We start from the raw sequence: 21215 nt of genomic DNA, 5'->3' as shown, positions 1-21215 counted from the left end.
TTGGGCATAGGCATTTTTTTACTAACTATAAAATTAGGTGAAACAAAAAGATAATGACAGCAAGCTACCGTCTAACAACTTTGAGACTGCAGTTTAAGTTCAAAAGGTTAAGGATTTTACAAAAGATCACATTGCTAATTACACACGAAGAGTACTTGATTAGATACAGAAAATATTAATAAGTGTGGTTTTCTTCCTCTTGAAATCTAGCTTTACTAAGTAATACCAGCTCCTATTAATATTTGACCTACTTTATGGTACTCTAACCCAGAAGATTCAAAGTAAACCAGTTACTTTTGTTACCAATTAGGTCAACATTTTATTTCTAAAATAATGTATTCAGGATACACTGGAGTAGCCCGTACTTATTTATTACACAGTATTGTGCAAACTTACAGATATTTCGCAGTATTTGCTATATTTTTCCAAAGTTGTTTCCTAGGACATTGATCATCAGGAGTATTTATGTTGGGGTTCCAAACACTAAAGTCCTTTCTGAGAATATCTGGGATAAAACCCCTCTCTTTGATGTAACAAGTTACATACTAAGAAAAAAATCCTGAACTTGTGTATTAGGGCAGGGTTGGAGGTACTATCTGAAGATCTGAGTGATATTCAGGAGATTGACACATATAAGGGGCTTTAATTTTTTTTTAAATTTTCAAGAGAAACATTGTGGAAAAGGAAAAAGTGTTTCATAATCTAGGGTATGTTTAAAAGCCCTTGCTGTCATGGTTAAACATACAAAAACAGTATTACTTAAAGAAATACACCTCTAAGAGCCAAGGTAAGCTTTGGCTAATTGATTGATAGCTTTTGTTTGGCTCTGGAGGTTTGCATGGAAAGAGCCGGAGAGACAGAAAAGGCAGCATTATCATCTTTATCCATAATGCCATCTGATAAAGCTGCACATTGATTCATTTATGCCATCCAGAGCAGATATATTACTTTTGGTTAAGTTGGACAAAGGGAGACATGGGTTCTACTGGTCACACTTTGAATTTCCTGTCTTTCTGTTTGAAACCTTAAATTAAAATCATGATAAAACCCTGTCTGAACATTTCCCTCAGAAGCTTCTAGTTCAAGTAATACTTCAATAACCAGAAACCAAGTGAAGAAACATGAAGTATCAAATGGAGCTCCACTGCTAAGTTCTTAAAATTATATGGCACCAAGCTTCCTGTAGCTGAAGAAATTATCCTGAAGAGTATTTACAATTCCATTATATCAGATCTCAGCTAGGCAAGAAATGCCATGTTAAGTGTTTATTATACACAGTTGAAACAGGTGGCATCATTCATCATTTCTCTCCTTCTATGTCTAGATTGTCTGTTTTTTTTTTTTTGCATTTGAAACATTTATTTCAGGAAATACATTTCAACACTTTTGTTATTTATACAAAAAGAGACGAATTTCTCAGGAGGCACAGAGCTAAAGGCCATTACGGAACACAGCCCAGCAAAACTGTTCAAAATCTGGTTACAGAGAAAGGAAGCAAAGCCTTCTGGAGCCCGGGATGCTGCTAACCTCCCAGGCGACATGGGGGCTGGGGAGGGCAGGGCCATGCGTCCTGGACCCTGGGCTGCACACTTTCAAAGTCTTGGTTTGGGCAAAAACTTGGCAAGTCGGTAGTTGGCATGTAAACTGTGGGGCAGAGGGGTTTGTATTCTCCTGGAATGGGAGGCAGAAGGTCAGGTGTGCATGGTCCCTACCAGTCCCCTCTTGGGGACCAGGCTGTGTCACGGTTAAGCCTTTCTCTGCAGCCTAGGTGTATTCTCTGTATCTCTGACCCCTTGTCTCTCCCTCTCTAGGGACTTCAAAATGGACTCTAGGGTACAGAGGACCAGGAACATGGAGGACAACCAACAGCCAGGCTCTGTGGCCTCCCGTGTACCCAGGTCTCTGGGGCAGCGAGGGCTGAGCAGGAGCAAAGCTGGTGAAGGTGGAGGAGGGGCATGAATGTAGCCGGAGCATCTGGGCCAAGCCAGACTCCACAGGTGCAAACGCACCTCCTGCGCCCGCAGGGTGGCCCCCACTGCTTCGCCCCTCACCCCTCCACCAGAGTGCGGGACATGCCCAAAATTCAGGGTGGAGGTACCTCCGTCCTTCAATCCTCACCAGATGGCACTGCAGCACCCACAGGCAAAGGGAGGAGAGGGGCACCACAGGCCTCCTGCCTGCAGCCCGTCTGGCCTGAGGGGACACACAGGGACGCTGAGATAAGGCACTTTCTGCTCCGGGCTCATGGGCGGGCAGGGGCAGCCGGGGACTTGCCACCTCTAAGCAGTGGGGCAGGCGGGGTGCTGAGTCATGTCCCATGACATGTAGGGGCAGGAGGGGCTCCAGGTCCACCTGCTGGCTCTGTCCTCCCCTGGGTACAGCCTCCGACAGGGGCCAGGGGACGTGTCCACTGGGACAGAGTATGGCCCAGTGGTCAACCCTGTACCCTGGACCTGGCCCAAGCACAGACGTCCCAGCTCTGCAGGGAGCAGACAGTGGCTCTCTGGCCCCCGGGAGCTGGACCTGGGCGGGGGGTTGGATCCAGCGGGCCTTCCCTTCTGCCCACCACCCAGCCCTCCCAGCCCTCAGGAAGGCCAGAGGCTGGCCCGGGACCACGACCAGACCGAGGTCCAGCTACGTGTCCGGAGACCGCGGGCTGGTGAAGAGCAACGGGGATGCGCCTTCTCTGGTGACCCGGCAGTGTGTAAAAGGGGCAGAGATGGGTGACAAACGGAGAGAATGATACGAAATAAGACGGGTGAGTGGGCGGGCCTGGGGCGTGGGGGACTCGGTGGGTCCCGGGGGCGTCTACATCTCCTCAGCGTCTGGCTCCTTCTCGAGCCCGTTGGCCAGGGTGCTGCTGCCCTCGCTGAGGCACTTCACGCGGTAGGCTTCGAAGTGGATGCTGCTGGTGATGTCCTTGATGTTCTGCATGTGCGTCCTGATGAGCAGGTCCCGCAGGTAGGCAAACTCACAGTGCGTGGTGTTCTCAACTTCGATGGTGCCCCACTTGGTCTTCCTCCCGAGGATCTGCTTGCCATTGACTTGGTACTCTTGGTCACTGCCCACAACGGCAAACGGGATCATCTCCCAGAACTTCTCGTTCACCAGCCTGTCCTCCGAGTCCTCGTCAAACTCCTTCTGGGGGTACACGTCAATGCCGTTGGACAGCAGGTCTGCGGTGATCCGCTGTTTGAAGTAGACCCTCTCCTCCAGGGTCAGAGTGTCAGCCTTGGCATTGACGGGGACGATGTTGACCACCTTGCTTAGGCGCTTCATGAACTCCATGTCCAGGGGCCCGAGGGAGTGGCCTGTGGCAGGGATGAAGTAGAGGCAGCAGTGGACGCGCGTGTCCGGGATGCGCTTCTTTCGGTTGATGTTGACCTCCTCCTGCAAGTACTTCTCGTACTGTTCGTTGATGAACTTCATGATCGGCTGCCAGCAGTTCTCATTATTGATGTGGTCCCCAAAGCCCGGCGTGTCAATTACCGTCAGCTTCATCCGGACGCCCTTCTCCTCAATATCGTGTGTGATGGATTTGATCTCGATGGTCTTGGGGATGCGCTCCTCGGAGGGGGGCTGCACCGACTTCCGGCTGATCTTGGATTTGAAGAGGGTGTTGATTAAGGTGGACTTCCCCAAGCCGCTCTGCCCCACCACCATGATGTTGAACTCGAAGCCCTGCTTCATGGCCTTCCTCTGCATCTGCTCCAGGATCGAGTAGATGCCCACATAGCCGAACTCCATGGGGGCCTTCTCGTTCCGCACGGCCGAGGCCTGCTTGAGGGCGGCATCCCTGGAGGAGTCGGCCATGTTGCCAGCGCTGCCGGGAGCTGCCTCGGGGACCCTGCAGCTGAAAGTCGGGCTGCGCTGGACGCTGGAGAGCCCTAGATTGTCTGTTTTAATATAGTTAACACACAAGACACAATTTTCTAATCTTATGTCAGGTAAATACTTCTTAGAAAGGCCAGAAAAACAGACTTAACTCAAAAGTACACATCTGAAATACACAAAAATAAAAACATCAACAATTAAATACAAACAAAATAAGCTAAATATGGAGGCATGCAACCTTTAGCACCATGTTTAAGACCACAGAGGGCAAGAGTGTTGACAGAGGTCTAAAGAGGCATATAAGTTCTTGAATGGGATCCCAAACATAGAACCCACTTTTTGAGTCCAAAACTTTTAAAAAGGGAAAGCCTGAGAAATTCTCAACAGAAATATCCATGATTTATCAGAGATAGACAATTTGATATTATTCTTATTCTAAAAGCATTGGAAACATTATTTCTAAGGAAAAGACTGCTCACTTTGGGAGACCAGTTGGGAAATCAGTGCCAGCCTCCAGGAACTAACTGATGTCTCAGTACTAAATGATGTCTCAGTAAGTTAAAAAGACATGCTATGGCCACAAGAAGGATCAATTTACTCATGGAGAGTAATTTGCTAGTAAGCAGTAAGCTCCCTCATATCTGCATAACAACCACCATGCAAAACAGTAAAAAGATTCAATGTGGCACATACACTCGTATACTCCACAAGGCAGAACATTTGGAAAATGTCCACATGATGGCATCAGGTATAGAAATCCAGAGCATAAGGTCTCAGCTTGGTCCTTTCTAGAAAAAAAAAAAAAGGTGGGCACCTAAAAGTCTAGGGAAAGTTTTATCGTTTTATCTAGTGATGTAGTGAAGATTTTTATGATTTAAAGGTACTTTTATCTACTGCAAATCCCTCATCTTACTGATGGGAAAACTGAGAACTCAAGTGTCATATCTGACAATGGAAGTGAAGCCATAGGACATTTAGTTCAGTCCTTTTCCCATTATACTTATCTCTCAGGTGCCTTTCAATCTTACATGCATCAGTTAATCAAGCTCAAGGAAAAATAACTGAGAAATATCAGATAGGAAAGTGCTGCATTTTTTGCCAAGATTTTGGCAATTCATGTTCTTATGTGCTTAATATAAAGAGAAAACCCCAGTCATCTTTTGGTAAAAATATTATTTCCTCCAAGAAACAGCTCCTTTCCTGAGAGCTATTTTTGTAGGTACTGGGAAAGCTCACAGCTGACAGTTTTCATAGGTCCCATCTTTGTAGTTAGAGCTGGATTCTGCAGATCCTGTATCATAAGGGTGGGATGAAATAATTGCTGTCTTGAGAATCTGTATCAATACTTTTGGTCTCTGACTGAAGGTGGACAGAAACCTGAACTGCTATCTCTTGACCTTGTTCATTCAGAGAGCCATCATCTGAATCTTCTCCTGGTGAATTGCTCCGCCCCATCTCTGAGTTAATGACATAGATGCCACCTTGAGCATCCAAGGCAGGTCTCTCTTTAATTCTTTCTCCCATGTCACCAGGGTCATCCACTCGTACAGCCTCAAACATCTCCTCGACAAAGGCCCGGCAGTTTAGAATAAGGGGTGGAAGAGGAACACTTCTTGCCAGTTCCTCAATGTACCGAGCAAACTCCATGGTCTTAAACTGAGTGACTTTGGCGAGTTCCAGAGTCTTGGCTGAGGTGATGATGGGGATGCGTTTTGCAATCTCAAAAGCATTCTGAAGTTTCTCAGCCCCTTTAGTTCTGAAGAACTCATTGATGGCCTTCTCAGTCTTGCAGAGATGACTGCTCATCATGCACAGCCATGGGACATTCAAGATGAGAGTGATTGTAAAGGCAATCAGGCACACAATCATGTAGTAGATACTCATGTCTCCCGAGGTGAAGATAACGCGGAGGGTGACAGAGTAGGAGGCACGAACCGGAGAGGAGACAAAGCATGTGTAGAGCCCACGGTCATCAAAGGCTACATTGGTGATATTTAGGAAGTTATCAGAAACCAACTATTTTCCACCTGATAATCCAACAGAAATGAAAACAATTACAGCATAATAAATATTATTACTAAATAAGCCAACTGCCTTATCAATGTTCTACTTCTTCATGAAAGTACTTTAACTGTTAGATTTTGCTATTTGTTTAAACCATATAAAAAGGGCAGACTGTTATATCTAGAGCTAGAATTAGTTAATCTGGAACTTCAAAAAAGAAACCAAGACACTAATAATTGCCATCATTTCTTTTTCACTGCTTGACGTGAAATGTCTTTGAGGCAGACAGATGTGTCCAAATAATATTAAATGATTAATCTTTAAAAAGATGTTTATATGTAAGGTGTGTCTATACTACAATCACTATCTATATGCTTTTATAAAAATTTATTTAGTTTTTAGTTGTAGGTGGACAGAATACCTTTATTTTATTTTTATATGGTGCTGTGGATCAAATCCAGTGTCTCACGCATGCTAGGCAAGTACTCTACCTCTGAACCACAACTCCAGCCCTCTATATGTTTTTTACTCTATCTATATTTTAGAAGGATATGCTCAGAAACATAAAACAATCATTATTTCCAGGATAATGGGTTATAGACAATTTTTATTCTTTTTTCCCCAAGTATTGGGGATTAATCTCAAGGCCTCACATATGCGAGGCAGGCATGCTACAAGTAAGCTATATTCTCATATTTTTTAAAAAAATTCTGAGATAGGGTCTTGCCAAGTTGCCCAGGCTGGCTTCAAACTTGTGATCCTCCTGCCTCAGTTTCCTAAGTAGCTGGGATTACAGGTGTGTACCACCATGCCCAGCTACTTCCCTCTCTTTATTTAACTATGTTTGTTCAAGATAAAAAAGTTATATTTTTTAAAAAAGCTTGGAAAATTAATGCATTAATTCAATTGCTAACTGGCTAATCTGGCATGCCTTGCACATGTTAACTTGCTTTCTTAGGAATGGCTTGTCGATGATGACATCTTGATTTTCTGGCAAAAGGAACTAAAGCACAAGCCAAAAGATATGTCTCACAAGTCAGGGTAAATGAGCAGCTTGACAAAGAGAATCAAGCTGCCCTTAGAATGCCTATGCTTCTAATTTAAACCTACAATATGCTGCCTCTAGTCCATGCATGAAGATATATCCCTTTAGGGAACACCTATGCAAAGTACAAAAATGCACAAGAAAACAAAGCATATTGAGCATCTACACTGATTGCACATCCTTTAATAATGTGGCTTAACCAAGAAAGCCACTCAAAGATGAGATGTATGGACTAACCTGGATTGTGTGAGTTCCCCAATGACTAGAGGTGGTGTCTTGGGGAGAATGGGTGAGTGTTATCTCTGACTGGAATAATGCTTCAATAATAATATTAGCCACAAACTTTAATCTAAAGAGTATAAGAGACTGAAAAATAATTCACAGAGAAAAAGCAAACCTCCATAATTGAAAGAGATAGCATTGGGGAAGAAAAAATGACAAGAAGATACCAGGCTGAAAAATGGTAGCATTGAATTGGGGATTAAGTGGGCGGGGCAGTTCCAGAATGATAAGGGCCAACCTGAACTGTCTAATGGAACTTTTGTTAAGGTCTTTCAAATACTCCAGGGCCATTTTCCCCCTCTGACCCTATGTTTTTGTCCAGGCTTAGAGGTGAAAATCAAATAATCAAGCATGAGATTCTGGTTCTATTGACTTTTTTTTTTAAAAGACAGAGAGAGAGAGAGAATTTTTTTTAATATTTTTTTTTTTTTTTTTTTTAGTTTTTGGCGGACACAACATCTTTATTTGTATGTGGTGCTGAGGTTCGAACCCAGCCCCGCGCACATGCCAGGTGAGTGCGCTACTGCTTGAGCCACATCCCCAGCCCTCTATTGACTTTTTCTCAAAGAAAAGATGTCTACAAGTTTCATGGAAAATCCTCTTGCCAAACAAAAGTCCTTTAAGAACAAGATTGATTATTCCATTTTCAGGGTCAGTGCAAAATAAAAATGTGGTGTCCTTTGTTCCAATTATTAAAATATCAAGAAGACAGGGGAGCAGGAAACCAAATGTGGAACTCTTCTGAGTCTGGGGACCCTGTGTGGCCGCACAGGTCATATGCCCATAAAGCTGGCCCTGATTAAGTTTCTTTGGAAGTTAACTCTATTCTCATTTTCTGACTTTCTGCTGCTTCTTCCATTGTCAAAACATCAGCGAGGTAGCAGTGTGTGTGTGTGTGTGTGTGTGTGTGTGTGTGTGTGTCCAGGTGCTTGCATGCTCTTACACACTATTTTCAGGCATTAAGTTGATTTTTAAAAGGTTTTTTAAGCAAACATTTCTAAAATTTCATTGATCATGTTAGTACTACTCTTAGATCAAAATTTTAGCAAGAGAGACTGCTGCTCAGGGCTCTACACTTTAGCAGGTTCTGCTCTGGCTCCTTTTAAGCTCAACTTGAAATCTGTTAAGACAAAGAGATGTGTCTACCCAGGCAAATGCTCAGGTGACTTAGACCCCACAATCCTTTGCCTAAATAGTCCTCCTTTGCTTCAGAGATGGACAGGCACCTTCCTTAGGATGCTTTCTTCCCAAGGGTGAACCTCATTACCATAATGGGTGCTCCATGGACTGAAATTAGACCCAGGAAGAGCTACTTTGGAGAGGGTCCTATTGACAGAGCTGTGAACTGGCCTGGGATGTTCTTGACTGTTTTTTTGAGGCTGCTTGTTGTACTGGTGGGAGACAGAAAGAAGAAAATCTAGGGATGTGCTGGCCGGGCTGTTTTCCCCATACTGCCACATTTTACAAAAAGATGCCAAGGACACTGAGAATTTGAAATTATAACCTGGCTTTGCAGGTTATTGTAAAAGTATATTAACTAATGGAGGATCAAACATTTTATTTAACAGCTTGCTAGCTTGAATTACAACAATTTTAAAGTAACAGTATGTGGGCTTCCACTCATATTCTTGCTGTGGGTTCTATAAACTTTAGAGGCAGACCTGGATGGTGGGCAGCAAAAAAATGTGTGTATTTCCATAAGAAGTTGAACGCCAACTTCCTCATAAAAAGTTTTGTATTTCAGTTATTCTAACTTTGTGCAGATGTGCATATGTGTTTATATGTGTGTAATATTTATACATTTTGACAAAGACAGTTTTTATTTGATTTTTTTAGAGAGAGAGAGAGAGAGAGAGAGAATTTTTTTTTTAATATTTACTTTTTAGTTTTCGGCGGACACAACATCTTTGTATGTAGTGTTGAGTATCGAACCCGGGCCACACGCATGCCAGGCGAGTGCGCTACCGCTTGAACCACATCCCCAGCCCAAAGAAAGTTTTTATTTTGAATGGTGAAATAGAGCATCATTTTAAGGATATTGTATATATACATATACACACACACACACACACACTTTTCTACAATTTGCTTACATACCACAAAATAAATAATTTTATCTTTAATGTTGAACTTTTTATGAGCTCATAATAGCATTTGTAATAATGATAGAAATTTCATTTTGACAGAATGAATATATTTAGATTTTGTGAATTGAATAAGGAAAAGCAAATTTTTATTGGAATTGATTTTATCTTTGAAGTATCTAGGGCACTGGTTAAAAAAAAAACAAAAAAAAAAACTGGCCTTCTTTAAGTGTATATTTCTGCTAACAGAGCCAGCACATGAAGTTATCACTGCACTTTTTATATGTCTGTAAGGAAGCTTGGAATTTAAAGTGGAGGATGTAAATGTAGAACAACCATTTGAGTCAAATGGAAAGTCACCCTCCACCAAGTAATATGTGAAGGCATCTTCTGCAGAAGCAAATGTTCAACAACCATTTTTGGACACAGTCTTAAAAGAACTTCTAACTTTGGGGATAGGTGGGTTTGTCTTTTGAGTTGTTCCTCTAGTTTAATGTGGTCAGTGGAATCACTCAACTCTCATGGGGACTGGCACACTGTTGATAATGATTCCTTGCAAGTTCCATGCTCACCATCAAGTTTATTGTGAATTCAAAACCTAGAACTTAGTTTTTCACTAAATATATGCTTTTGACTTTTTTGAGCTCTTGGCTGCTAAGTTTATTGCAAAAATAATAATACTGCAGATATACATTTGTACATGGTTCCTGACTAATGATGGTTCCACTTGTGATTTTTCCACTTCACAAAAATGTGAAGGAAATACACATGAAGTAGGAACCATACTTTGAATTTCAAAATTTGATTTTTTCCTAGTCTATCAATAAGGGGTGTGATACTCTCTGCCAAAGCTAGGCAGCAACAGTGGCTGAAGCTCCTAATCAGTCACAATCAGGAGGGGAAACAACCAATACTTTACAATGTGCTGTGTTGCTGAGATATGATGTTCCAGGTTAATGTATTAAATGCATTTTTTACTTCAGTCATTTTTAACTTAGAATGGGTTTATTGGGACATAACCCCATCATAAGTGGAGGAACATCTGTATCAAACACACAAGAGATAACAAAACCACATAATGAGAGTATTCAGGCTGTTCTCTATGATATTGATGACAAGATGGCTTAATCTCTAGCTTTCTGTCATATTCTCCAACAAACTAATGATGTCCCACATTTCTATTGGCCATGTAAACTATGGCTCAGTGGTCTCATGCATTTTGAAGGGTGTTGTACAGGCCACAGCACAATTGGAAGACAGAACAATGGTTAGCAGGGGAAATGGTATTGAGTCTTTCTCCTACCACCACTCAAACTTCAAGAAATTAGGTTCAGAGCTCTCTCTTGTCTGAGCCTGCTGTGTTTATCACCAAGAGCCATGATGCTACATTTGAAAGCAGGTACTTGTTATTCTGATTCTGGATAAGATAGAGAAATGAGAGAGAGGTATTACTGGACATCTTTTAGATGTAATTACAAATTAATGTGAAAAAAAGTTTATTGCATGTACATCTCCATGTTACTAAGCAAGACACAGGAGGAGCTGAATATAAAAAGTTGAGACCTATCAATGCACCTATTAAAAATTATTCTTCACTAAAAATTTTAAAAATTGGGGAAAAATGTTAGACAAGTTGAGAAGCCAGGATAGAAGGTGTAATGTGGAAATGTCTATCACAGGTATAGAAAAATAAACAAGTTTCACTCTCTTTGCTCCTTTGGGAATAATGTTCATAATTTTGCTACCTGATATATGAGTATATCTAAGTTTTCTAAAGGTGAAATTTCCTAGTCTGTTTTTCCTTCTTTCTGTATTGGAGATTGAACCCAGGGCCTCATTCATGCAGGCAAATACTCTATCACTAAGCTACACTCTTAGTCCAAACCCTCCAAAGTTTGAGTTTATTTTAGCCAAGATCATACATGAGTCCAGGATACCTGTATAACCATCAGTCTATTCCTTTTGCATTGAAAATAATTTAAAAACTGCCTTTTGATTAGGCTGTCTTAGTCCTTTAGTTATAGGATAAAACTAAGAAGGCCAGGGCACTAAGGATCTGGCACTGATATGTAATCAATATATAATTCAATAAAAGAAGCCAGTGTTTGAGATGCTACTGAAAGCTGTCAGCCTCTCTGGGCTCTTTTCTTTGTAACATCAATGATCTCAGATTAACTTTCATGGCTATGTGTTTATGACTGAAGAGATACTTAAAAGAAGTCTAAATAATCAAAAAGTAATTGTAGCAGCTTCTTGAAGGTCATCATAAAATGACCTGTAATCATTCAAAATGTCAATGGACAATTTCTCATTAAGGCACCAGAAATCACAAGATCTTGCAGGAAAGTTTATAGCAAAAAAAGAGAGATCACCTCTCTCAGAATTGCTGAGTGAATCACTGGGTGAAGACCTGTTTATCACATTCTTCTGTTCCTGGAATGCTGACTACAGATTTTGCCTCTGCTTGACATGTGAAGCTAAGCAACTTAATGCTGATACTGATATTATTTGATGTCCTAATTAGATGCTCATTCAATAGAAGTCACTGCTGAATTTTGCAAAGACTTGCAGAAATTGAAATTCTAGTTGCTAATATCATTCTTAACTTGCTGCTTTGGTTCCAGAATTTAATTTGATTTTTATCCCCTAGGCTTTTAATCAAGTGGATGATGGGAGTATGATGGAACAGGGGTTAACAGTGGGACCGGAAGATTGTTCTCTCGTTGCTCAGTATAGCTTGCTTCAAAATTTTCTATTTTTTTTTTTTTTTTTGGCACTGAGGAGCGCTGATGTCATCTTTCCCAAGAATGTCATAGAGGGGCTAGATAGTGGCATTCTCTCAAAGGACATAGATACTTGTATCAGACATGAGAATTTTCTAGATAGTCCTTAAAGAGGTAGGATGTCCTTATATGTTCTGGAATTTAGTTCTCTGACAGGATAAAATAGTTTGTGTTGCTAGGACAGTAGCCGGTATGAGGGGGCGGAATTCACATTTCCACAGGCTTTATCAAAGTGTGTTCCATAGACCATGAATTATAGGAGCTGCTCTGTGACAGAAGGTTCTATTTGCAACACTTCACATCACACTTTCTTCTTGGAGATTCCCAATGTATGTTAGCCTAGTAAAGAATCAGACTGTGATCAAGAAACCATCTAAATTTATTTAAGCTGTAGTTTTCCACACCTATTTATCATGAAACCTCCATTCTATGGTACTTTCTATTGGAACACTATAGTGGTCACAGGTTGCAATATCATTTAAGTCTTTTTTTTTTTCATTAATTGGGATGACAACTTATATAGTCCAAGACATTATTTCCTTTTTCTTTTCTCTATGCTAATCTAGGTTGTATTTTCTTTCAGTCATTTTCTGCCAACAGGCTATATAACCTCTTCAGATGCTCTTCGTGCCACATGATCTTATAAAACCAGTGACTCACACTTCCTGGAGATGAGCTTCTGTTAAGGAGTCTCCTGTTTCTTTTATTCTTGATTTGTGTAGATTTGTTGTCTTCTGGTCCCAAGCAGAACCCTTACAACCTACCTGGCTCAATAGGTCTTTTTTGTTGTTGTTATTTTTTATATTTCCTGTTCCCATTTCTCTTAACCAAAATGTTTATTTACTCTCAGATTTGATCAGTACAGTAAATACTCATTTGTTTCCTCTGTATCTGTCACTCTAACAAAATGAGAGCCATCCAAATTATGGACATAATCTCTCAACAGACTAATATTGGCCTGATTCACATTTTATTTTCTGAATAGATTTGCTACACTTCATTAATTTTCTTCCTGCTGTGCAGGGCTCAGTACTTACTGAATGTGTAGAACCCAGAACCCAGCAGTCTCAGAGGGCCACCTTTCTGTTCATCATAGGGCTGAAAATCTGGATTTTTGTTCAAGAAAAAGCAGTGGATGCCTTAAACATACTTGGCATTATGATGCAATGAGAAGCACAATGTGAACAGGTCCCTGCTTTCATGAAACATGCATTCTGCTAGGGGAGGGTTTTGTCAGTGACTTCTGTTACAGTTTTTTTTAATGCTATATTAAGTGCTGTATTGTTCTGTGGCCCCAGTTAGACACTAGTCAGTTCTCCTTTTTGAATCCCTAAAGAAGCACAACATACCCTCAAGGACTTTTCTTATCTGGCACTCACATTCTGGGCAGGAGTGCACCAACTCTAATCACCCCAGGGCCAGATACTAGACAACTAAGAACAGCCCTATGCCGCCTGGGGCCAGGAAAATTATTCAAATTAGCACACTCACAGGGAGTTTAGGAAACCTAGCTCTCCCCCAGGCAGCAAGCTTCCTGCCACAACTCTAGTTTACAGCTACCCTTTCTCCAGGTGTAATTCTTCTGTGGCCCAAGGTAGACCCCTTTTCCTCCTTTGGAGATGCAAGCAAGAAAATTCTATATTTCATCTACCTAAGTGTTGATATGTTGTGTCCCACAGTCAAAAGAAACTTTAAATCTTTCAAAGCATAGCTTCAGACAAAACTTGTGTTTCCTCTCATTGTTATGAAAACTGCAAGACTTAAAATAGAGGACTAATTGGTGGTGAAAGGAGGAGGAATACCAGTTTATAAGAAAAGAAGAATTCTTTTTTGAAAAAGTGACTTGAATAACTTAATTTCCCCTCCAAGGACTCTAACATGTTCACGTGGTCTATATATGCCTTTATTTACTGCATACTTGTTGAGGATTTACCATGGCCCTGGTGTTATAATATTTTAGGAGATATATAGAAACAGGAAATGTGTGTCCTTCTCTTGAAAAACTTATAGATTAATTAAGAACATGTGACATGCACTTTAAATGATTAACAAGCAAAATCAAGTATATAATAGTGTAACAAGAATAAGAAAACCAGAAGACAAAACAAATATAAAAGAAACAACACCCGATAAAACAAAAACTAAAAACAAAAGCAACAACACACACACACACACCAAAAAAAAAATGCTAAAGAACTAGAGAAATAAATTTGCTTGCAATTTTCAGTAATAGCTAACTTAAAATAATTTTAAAATTTCACTATTTTGTTGTAGAAACGTTTGCATTTTGCTCTTTGCCTTAGTTCATTCTTGCCAGCTCTGAAATCTTTCCTCTGAAGCACACATGACTTAGCTGTTTCTAACCTTGTTATGAGAAGCTCAGATGTTTTGGTGTCATGCAGCTTTTGAGTTGAAGCAGGTAACGAGTTTCTCCCAAGGGAAGGATTTTGGAAGATTGTGTTGGCAGCTCACATCAGATGAAACTATTTATTTTAAAACTTAGGTGTGTTTCAAAAAAGGAAAATGGTTTCAGCCTAAATAGATTTGCAATACCAACCTTCCTGGTTGGGGAATTAAGTATTCAGCTAATTTACTTTTGATGGGTGGACTTTTGAGTGTTTTAAATGATGGTTGACAGGTATGGAAGTTGGGCTTCTCCATAATGCACTGGTGTGGGTCTTTGGTTTTCAAGGGAACTGACACTTTTCCTGGAGAAATGGGAAGTGGTAGTTGACCAATCCTCTGCCCTTTCTGTAGATCCATTCTCTAATGGCTTCCCATCATTATTACTACCAAAACATTCTTATTAAATATCTACCTTGTGTAATTAAATATATACCTGTGTAAAAGGATTCCAGCAGCCTCTTCAAGGAATGTCAAACATGTCAACAGAGATAAGGCAAAGACTCTGTATGTAGCAGATTGTGGACATTGCCATAAGAGAGGTCTAAAAGAGGCAAGGAGTGTGAAATTACGAATTAGGAAGGAGTCACTTCAAACTGGGGGATGAAGGAAAGCTTAACAGAGAAAGTAATACTTGACCTGGGACCTGGGGAACAAGTTTGATTGACAACCTATAACTTGTGGGCTAAATCCATTCCATCCATCAGTTTTGATAAATAAAATTGCATTGGAACACAGTCATGCCCATTCATGTAGGGGTTGTCCATTGTTTATGACTGTGTTCATACAAAAAGAGGAGAGTGGGTAATTGTGATGGAGATTGTATAGCTCTCAGATGTTAAAGCTATTTGCTTGAGGGACTCCACAAATGGCTTTGATGTCAAAATCCACGACTTCAGTTGGAAGATGCTATGGTTTGAATGTGTACACCAAAAGTCCATGGATGGACACTTGATCCCCAAATTCACATGTTGATACTATTTGGAAGGGGAGCCTTTGGGAGGAAATTAAGTTTAGATGAGGTCATGAGGTTTGTGCTCCCACGATGGCATTAGTAGCTGTATAAGAGGGAGAGAAACCTGAGGTCACATGGCTGCTCTCTCTGTTGTGATGCAGCAAGGAGGCCCTTAGCAAATGCAAATCCTTGATCTTGGACTTCTCAGCCTCCAGATATGGGAGCTGCATAATCTTCAAGTATTTATAATTTCTCATTCTGTTATGTTCTGTTATTGCAACAGAAATGGACTAAGATACTAGGCATTCTGGAGATAAAGCCCTTCTGACTCTTGGGACTGCTTGAGTGATGTGATGGCATTGAACTTCAGGACAGTGAGTATGGCAGATGGACTGTAGAGAGAGATGTTATAGGCAAAAAAAAAAATCAGAAGTTCATGTTGTCACCTAAGTAAAAAATAATGAATCTGGATTAGGAACATAGCTGTGATGAAAGAAACAGGATGTATTCACAGGTGTGAATAAAGCACTGGAAGTGTGGAACAAAAAGGGAGAATCAGGACAGCTCTGAGGTTCTGAGTCTTATGACTGAGGCTGTCAACAAACCCTTCTCTGGAAACACATCTGCCTGAACAGGATTTATTGGCTCTTCCTCCCACTCCACCCCAATTAGAAGGAGGGGTAAAACTGGAGCAGCCTCATCCCTGCAGGGCAGTTAGTATTGGAATGAGAGGTGGAAAGAAGCTTCACTATGGAGGGAGCAAGATCCAAACCTTTGCTTATGGAAAAATATCAGTTACTCGATAGAAAATCAGGATACATTGTCTCTGAGACAAAAATACTGCACAAGTTGCAGGGGTGTCCTTATAATTTAAGTCACTTGGAGGATTACCAGATAGAATACACAATGCCCAGTTAAATTTGAATTTCAGATCAGCAAGGGATAATTGTTTTTGTATAAACATGTCACCAATATTGCATGGGATGTATTTATACTAAAATTATTTATTATTCAAATTTAACTAGAAACCATTTCAGATCAAAAATGAATAATTTTAAGAGCATGTCCCAAGTATGAGCTGTTTATACTAAAATTTTATCTATTATTTATCTAAAATTCAAATTTAATTGAGTTTTTTTGTTTGTTTATATTTTTGCTAACTCTGAAAATCCTATTTATAGGGTAAGCAACCATAACTTTCACTCTGGGGAAATTTGAACAAGAATTTACACACCTGCATTTGCTTTCCCACATAGACATAGAGCCCACAACTCAGTGGAGAATGGTTCAGTGAGTATTAGGCCTAAGTATTAGGCATTGCTTCTGAGTGCAGATAGAAGAGAGACCCAGAAGATGAGGTGAAGGTCCCACTGGTGGTATATTCATCAGTTAGCTGATGGACTTGAACAGAGCAAAGAGGGTCTGAAGTAGAGAGAAGTTGTGAGTTCAGAATGGAAATAGATTCCTTAGAGGAACCTCCTTTCAAAGACCTAATTTGAGAAGGAATTTTCTTAGGACAGATCAACCATCTAACAACCATGCTAGATAAAAGTCCCAGTTTCTACTACCCTGACTCCACTTCAAAGATCTGCCTATCTCATACTTCTGAATTTTTGCTATGTTGATGCATTAAATGGATGGCAATTACCCACTCCAGTTATCTCATAAGACTGTGTGGTGGTTCATCTTATGTTCAACAGAGTACACTGTTGTTTTGTCAGGTACTGGTTAAGAGATTGCTGGAAAAGGTATTTTCTTACATGTGAATAACATTTAAATCAGTAGACTTTGGTTAAAGCAGACCACTCTTCATACTGTGAGTGTGCCTAACCCAGGTAGCTGAAGTCCTTAAGAGAAAAGATTGAGGTTACCAGAAAAGAAGAAATTCTGCCTTTAGATTGTATTTGGACTCGAGACTGCAACACCAACCTCTGCCAGAATTGTTCAGGCTGCTAACCTATCCTGAAGATTTTGGACTTGCCAGCCCTTACAACTTCATTAGCCAATTCTGTCGGCTCTCTCTCTTCCTCCTCATTCTCTAGAGACCCCTGATTAATACAGGCTGCCATTCAGATGATCCTGGAGTAGCGCTGACTCCCGTTCCACTCCTCCCTACCCAACCACATTTAGAGTGGGACTGTGTGGATTTAATACTGTGTTTTGGCAGCACCAGATGCTTGTCCCCAAATTCATACTTGAGTGACAATAAAACTGAGTTTCCAGGTTGCCCACACAGGTCATCAAGTGAGGGGAAGGCGGGACCTGCTTCCTTTGGGTCACCCATCCTCGAGTGGTCATCTGCTGAAATGAGTTTCTCCCCATAGCTGCATAAGCATGGCCATGGCCTTGGCATCTCGGGGAGTGAGACTCTGGCCTTTGACCCCAGACATGCCCCAACACAGCAGCCTCAATTCACTTGGCACAGAGTGTGCTCTTAAAATAGTGTGCTTAAGAAGACCATTTCCCCACATTTCTTTTCATCTTTACTCAGCCGAGAGATGATGCAAACAAAGGCATGCAGGTTTATATTAAAAGTCCTTGGTGGATGGTGTGTCTGTCTGCCCTCCTCCCAGCTCCCTAGCAACAGCTATATCATCCTTTTATAAATCTCTTCATGGAAATTCCAGCTTTTCTGTGCAGGTCTCTGTCTCTCAGTATCTTCCCCCCCACCTGCCTGTGTCTCTCTATTTCTCTGACTGTGCCCCCCCCACCCTGTCTCTGTCTCTCTCTGCATATTTCTTTCTCTCTGGTGTGATTTCCCACATTAGCCACCATCCACTTCTTTGATTCCTTCTTGGCCATGAGAGCTACAGCACCATTATGCAGCAAGCAACCCTGCTTGCCTGCTACCTTAAAATAATAATGTTTCATGGTGACAAATGGATATAGTTAACAATGAAAGTAAAATGCTTAGCAGGCAGGGGTGCGACCGTGTCAGATTTCTCTGCCTAGCAAAAAACAGAGAGCAGCCTGAGAATCTCTAAAGAAAGGAATATGCATGTGGGTAGCTGGCAATGTTTGCCAGGTGGACACCGCCACTCTTTTATTCTTAATTTAGCTTCTGGGGATCTTAGGCTAAGTTCTCAGAGGTAAACAATGGTCATTCTTAATTTACTAAGTCTTTGTCCTTGCCCTAGGAAACTTAAAAAGTAATGGCAGGTTTTAAAATCTGGCTTTTCCATTAGCTATTTTCTTTTGATAAAAATTTAAAAACAAACATAAAACCATTTGAATTAATTGAAAGAATAGAATCCTTTTCGGAGCACTAGTGGCTGAAGCTTCTATATTGTGTTGGAAAAGGACCAATTGAAGTTAAAAAGAAAATGAAAGAAAGAATGAAGGGAAAGGAAGAAAGAAAATGGGACTTTTAACCTTCCTTTCCCTCCTCACTACTAAGAAGGAAAGAAATCAGCACTGAAGAAATCTAACCAAATGCCGTCTGCGTGCACATGTGTGCAAGTCTGTGTTTTGCACACTGCCGGTGTGCCCTCCCCCTGGGTGCAGATGGCTACTCCAGGGGCAGCACATGTGGGCTGCGTATGTCTGAAAGTCGGCTAGCTTGTGCACATGGAAAGAGGAAAACAAGTGAGTGAGGTAGAGACCGCACAAGCCTAAATCAAACGCAACTGTTCCACCATGAGGAAAGCAGGCAGGCCTTGCTCTGTGGACACTCCACTCTTTCTTTGCCGCCCAGACTGATCTTTGAAATAAAATAAAGAAGCGTGGCAGACTAACTAAAACATAGATATAAATAATATATTTGGTTTTCAGAAAGAAAGAAAAAAAATAACCTGGCATGGCTTAAAAGACACTCATTTCATAACAACACATGTGCAAAGAATTACAATAATTGCAGTGCACACATCAGTAACAGACAGAGTAAACAATGAATATTAAAAACACATTCCTAGAGCGGCCCCGTGGCTTGGCAGCAGTGCACAGTGTGGAGACCTGTGAGGGAGTCAAAGGCGGCTTCTCTGCTTGCAGAGCTGTCAGGGTTTGGCAGGAGGAGGTGGGGCCCCTTGGAGTAGGAGCAGAGAGGAGGGAGGCAGGTGGTAGTGACTGTCACTGTGACTTCTCTCTTTTCCCCTGGCAGAGCTTAGGTGGCTTCAGGAGGGTTCACAGAGGAAGTCAGCCTCAGCCCTTTGGGGCTCCAGCTCAGAGCTGAATCAGAGCCAGGCTGTGAAGGAGGAGGGATGGGGATAGAAAAACAAACACCAGAGAACAAACAGGCAGAAGGTAATGCTGGGAACACCCAGCCAGAGTCCTGGATGAAAATCCCAAGTCCTCTCTCAAGGCTGGCCTCCAGCATGACCTAGCATGAGGACTTCACTGCTGCAGAAATATAAACTGGGAAAGTGTTTATGTTCTGTGGGTGAAACACATTGATCTGCCTTTTCCATTTCAATCTTTGTTATGCAGTTGGGGGATGAATTCTCCCAGTGGTGTGTTCCAGAACCTTCAAAGGCATATTAACCAAACATTACAGATACATAATGATCTTTTCACAGTGAATCTCTTTTATTGTCATCAAAGACAAAGCCCCTTCTCTTAAGTACAGCTTTGGCTCTGAATGTTCAGCTTTTGCCTCTTGTCATTGGCAAGAAATTGACTCTTCAATCCTTGCAACTTTGGCAATGAGAATGGACAGAGGGTGGGAATCTCTAACCAAAGAGAGTGTTTCACACACTGGGAATTGAGGTGTGAGGATTCTTAAGCTGCAGGCCATGAACATTCAAGGATTGGTAAGGTAGAATTCAGGGAGCTCTATAAACTCAAATGGGAAAAAATTACCTCTTTAATTTTGCTCATGTCTGAAATTTAGCATTCCCTTAACTGAAAGTGTAGGAAACAAACCACATCATGCTAGTAATTCTTTTGACTTTGTCACCAGTATAAGTCATGGGTATTTTGATGTCACTTCACTGCTGTTTCAGACATTTCTGATGATTATACTCAACACTACTTTGAAGTTATAATAATTATTAGGCCTGCTACAAGATCTTGTTATTTTGAGCATAACAAGAAGTATCATCAAAATAAAACACTTTGATGACTGTTTCAATATAATGGATTTCCTTTGACATCTTAGATACTGTATTTTATTCTTAAAAAAAAGATTATTTTGAGGAGGAGTGTGCAGACCACATGGCCATATTGCTGGTGGATTTAAGGCACACATGGCATTCTCCAGACCAGGGGGAAATCCAGACTCTAGAGCAGTCATGAGATGCTGAGTCCTACACAGAAAATTCCACAGTGGTCTGGCTCCATGTGTCTCTACACATGGGTGAGAGAATGCAAAGCAAACATGTACCTCCAGACACAACTCCAGGGCCTTAACAAAGCAACTTCTTACTAGTCTACTCCTTAGATATATCCAGCAAATGTTAGCATTCACCAAAATGAACTTTGAATTTTCTCAGTCATTTGCAGCAGAACTTCAAAATGGTTTTATTAAAAAAAAAAATAACAAGAAGAAGAACCCCTCCAACAACCAGTTTCTCCAGATGGCCTGATAAGATCACAGCTAAATCACAGCTGATAAGAATGGCTAAGGGCTGATGAATGGATTTGACAGGTGCTGCATCCAGTAGAAAGAAAGAACATCTGTAAGAGGGATGATGAGAGAATCAAAATTATGGGGTGACATCTCTTAAATCAAGGAATCAGTTACGAGAACTGACACCCATATCTCCACTTGCCCTAAGGATAAATGAGAGGAGTGGTTAAGATTTGGAAGCAATGATTTATTATATTAGCCAGAACCTAAAATTCTGCAGAAAATATGAAAAATATTAGCAATCTTCACGGGCAACCTCAAA

General features: G+C 41.1%; 2 pseudogenes; both read right to left on the bottom strand.

The window, feature by feature from the left end:
- Window positions 1-2724: 2724 nt before the first annotated feature.
- Window positions 2725-3834, bottom strand: LOC143639955 (septin-9 pseudogene; annotated as a pseudogene).
- A 1296-nt stretch (window positions 3835-5130) lies between these two features.
- LOC143639954 (microfibril-associated glycoprotein 3 pseudogene) lies at window positions 5131-5718 on the bottom strand (annotated as a pseudogene).
- Between the last annotated feature and the right edge of the window lie 15497 nt (window positions 5719-21215).

Source organism: Callospermophilus lateralis, unplaced genomic scaffold (assembly GCF_048772815.1).
Source record: "Callospermophilus lateralis isolate mCalLat2 unplaced genomic scaffold, mCalLat2.hap1 Scaffold_101, whole genome shotgun sequence".
Taxonomy (NCBI): Eukaryota; Metazoa; Chordata; class Mammalia; order Rodentia; family Sciuridae; genus Callospermophilus; species Callospermophilus lateralis.
The sequence above is the reverse complement of the archived record's forward strand: the minus strand, read 5'-3'. Positions and strand labels throughout refer to the sequence as shown.